Here is a 3,860-nt window from a genome sequence, read left to right on the forward strand (position 1 = left end):
CTAAAGCTAACTCTCTCTCCTCTGCTCTCATCCTTCTAGACCTATCGGCTGCCTTCGATACTGTGAACCATCAGATCCTCCTCTCCACCCTCTCCGAGTTGGGCATCTCCGGCGCGGCTCACGCTTGGATTGCGTCCTACCTGACAGGTCGCTCCTACCAGGTGGCGTGGCGAGAATCTGTCTCCTCACCACGCGCTCTCACCACTGGTGTCCCCCAGGGCTCTGTTCTAGGCCCTCTCCTATTCTCGCTATACACCAAGTCACTTGGCTCTGTCATAACCTCACATGGTCTCTACTATCATTGCTATGCAGACGACACACAATTAATCTTCTCCTTTCCTCCTTCTGATGACCAGGTGGCGAATCGCATCTCTGCATGTCTGGCAGACATATCAGTGTGGATGACGGATCACCACCTCAAGCTGAACCTCGGCAAGACGGAGCTGCTCTTCCTCCCGGGGAAGGACTGCCCGTTCCATGATCTCGCCATCACGGTTGACAACTCCATTGTGTCCTCCTCCCAGAGCGCTAAGAACCTTGACGTGATCCTGGACAACACCCTGTCGTTCTCAACTAACATCAAGGCGGTGGCCCGTTCCTGTAGGTTCATGCTCTACAACATCCGCAGAGTACGACCCTGCCTCACACAGGAAGCGGCGCAGGTCCTAATCCAGGCACTTGTCATCTCCCGTCTGGATTACTGCAACTCGCTGTTGGCTGGGCTCCCTGCCTGTGCCATTAAACCCCTACAACTCATCCAGAACGCCGCAGCCCGTCTGGTGTTCAACCTTCCCAAGTTCTCTCACGTCACCCCGCTCCTCCGCTCTCTCCACTGGCTTCCAGTTGAAGCTCGCATCCGCTACAAGACCATGGTGCTTGCCTACGGAGCTGTGAGGGGAACGGCACCTCAGTACCTCCAGGCTCTGATCAGGCCCTACACCCAAACAAGGGCACTGCGTTCATCCACCTCTGGCCTACTCGCCTCCCTACCACTGAGGAAGTACAGTTCCCGCTCAGCCCAGTCAAAACTGTTCACTGCTCTGGCTCCCCAATGGTGGAACACACTCCCTCACGACGCCAGGACAGCGGAGTCAATCACCACCTTCCGGAGACACCTGAAACCCCACCTCTTTAAGGAATACCTAGGATAGGATAAAGTAATCCTTCTCACCCCCCTTAAAAGATTTAGATGCACTATTGTAAAGTGGCTGTTCCACTGGATGTCATAAGGTGAATGCACCAATTTGTAAGTCGCTCTGGATAAGAGCGTCTGCTAAATGACTTAAATGTAAATGTAGAAAGAAATAAGCGAACATTTCAGTTAATTTTCTAAGATAATAATAAATAATTCAATCGCGATCACCTCATTTAACGGCATGGTTTTATTTTGTGGGGGGGGGGGGGCAGTTTCTGCATCATCTAACCTCTGAACCCCACCTGCATGGATTCCGTGCTTCTACACCTGCATTGCTTGCTGTTTGGGGTTTTAGGCTGGGTTTCTGTACAGCACTTTGAGATATCAGCTGATGTACGAAGGGCTATATAAATACATTTGATTTGATTTGATTTAATTCTCTCTACTTCCTGATGTGCTTTTACATAGTACGGGGGAAAGCTCCCCTCATCCACCACATGGAACCCACTTGGGTGATGCACACCAAACATTTTGTGCCCAAAACACTCACCACACATCGGCTAGCATGATGATGAGGTGGCCATGATCTCTGCCACAATCATTGGTGAGTGGGATGATGAGGTGGCCATGATCTCTGCCACAATCATTGGTGAGTGGGATGATGAGGTGGCCATGATCTCTACCACAATCATTGGTGAGTGGGATGATGAGGTGGCCATGATCTCTACCACAATCATTGGTGAGTGGGATGATGAGGTGGCCATGATCTCTACCACAATCATTGGTGAGTGGGATGATGAGGTGACCGTGATCTCTGCCACAATCATTGGTGAGTGGGATGATGAGGTGACCATGATCTCTGCCACAATCATTGGTGAGTGGGATGATGAGGTGGCCGTGATCTCTGCCACAATCATTGGTGAGTGGGATGATGAGGTGGCCGTGATCTCTCCCACAATTATTGGTGAGTGGGATGATGAGGTGGCCATATCTCTGCCACAATCATTGGTGAGTGGGATGATGAGGTGACCATGATCTCTGCCACAATTATTGGTGAGTGGGATAATGAGGTGGCCATGATCTCTGCCACAATCATTGGTGAGTGGGATGATGAGGTCGCCGTGATCTCTGCCACAATCATTGGTGAGTGGGATGATGAGGTGACCATGATGGTCATTTAGCCAGAAAACGGAGGTTAAACACCCCTTAGTCGTATATTACTTTAGAAGAATGAGGACATCCATTTAACACCCCAGAGATGGCAACCTACACGGGGGGGGTAACATCACCTCCCTGCCACACTGGGATTTCAACTTTAAGAACAGAGGGGAGAACAACCCCAACGGACACTCCGTCACCACTTCCAGCACCATCTGGTTTCCCATCCAGGACTGGCTCTGCTTAGCTTCGGAGGCAAACCATCAGTGGGATGCAGGGTGCTGCTGGAATCAATGTGTCAGAACTTGAAACGTCAGCTAAAGAAACGTCCAGGGTAACATAACCAGAGATAGGGACAGAGACAGTAAAAGAGGGAGTTTGCACTTGATCGCTATCGTGTTGTCACGCCCTGACCTTAGAGAGATGTTTTATTGCTTTATTTGGTTAGGTCAGGGTGTGGTTTGGGGTGGGCATTCTATGTTTTCTATTTCTTTGTTTTTGGCCGAGTGTGGTTCCCAATCAGAGGCGGCTGTCTATCGTTGTCTCTGATTGGGAATCATACTTAGGCAGCCTTTTTTCCCATCATATGTTAGTGGGTAATTATTTATTTTCTGTGTGTGTTTGTGTGCACCACGGTTGTGTCACGGTCGGTTTCTGTTTCCCTGTTTTTTTGTGAAGGTTTCACTTTATTAAAGATGTGGAACTACAAGCACGCTGCACCTTGGCTCATCTATGACAGGGAGTTTGAAGACAGTGAACGTGACAGAACCACAACCACAAAAAGACCCAGCAGTTTGCGCCAACCTGGAGGACGAGCTGGACCGGGGAGGAGATATTGGCAGGGGACAAGACCCGGTCATGGAAGCCCGAGAGGCAGCTCCCCAAATTTTTTGGGGGGTGGCACACGGGGAGATTGGCGGAGTCAGGGTTTAGACATGAGCCAACTCCCAATGCTTACTGTGGAGAGCATGTGACCGGTCAGGCACCGTGTTATGCTGCGATGTGCACTGTGTCTCCAGTGAGCATTCACAGGCCGGTGCTCTCTGTGCCAGCGCCTCGCATTTGCCGGGCGAAAGTAAGCATCCAGCCAGGACGCATTGTGCCAGCTCCACGCTTGAGACCTCCGGTGTGCCTCCACGGCCCAGTGTATCCGGTGCCTGCTCCACGCACCAGGCTTCCAGTTTGTCTCCCCAGTCCGGTGAGACCTGTTCTGGCTCCACGTACGAAGTCTCCAGTTTGTCTCCCCAGCCTGGTAAGCCCTGTGGCAGCTCCACACCAGGCTTCCAGTACGTCTCCTCAGTCCAGTGAGACCTGTTCCGGCTCCACGTACGAAGTCTCCAGTGATGATCCAGGGCACGGATCCTCCAGCGACGGTCCCCAGTCCGTAGCCTGCAGCGAGGGTCCCTAGTCCGGAGCCTGCAGCGAGGGTCCCCAGTCCGGAGCCTCCAGCGACGGTCCCCAGTCCGGAGCCTACAGCGACGGTCCCCAGTCCGGAGCCTACAGCGACGGTCCCCAGTCCGGAGCCTCCAGCGACGGTCCCCAGTCCGGAGCCTCCAGCGACGGTCCC

Source organism: Oncorhynchus keta, unplaced genomic scaffold, assembly GCF_023373465.1.
Source record: "Oncorhynchus keta strain PuntledgeMale-10-30-2019 unplaced genomic scaffold, Oket_V2 Un_contig_8702_pilon_pilon, whole genome shotgun sequence".
Lineage (NCBI taxonomy): Eukaryota > Metazoa > Chordata > Actinopteri > Salmoniformes > Salmonidae > Oncorhynchus > Oncorhynchus keta.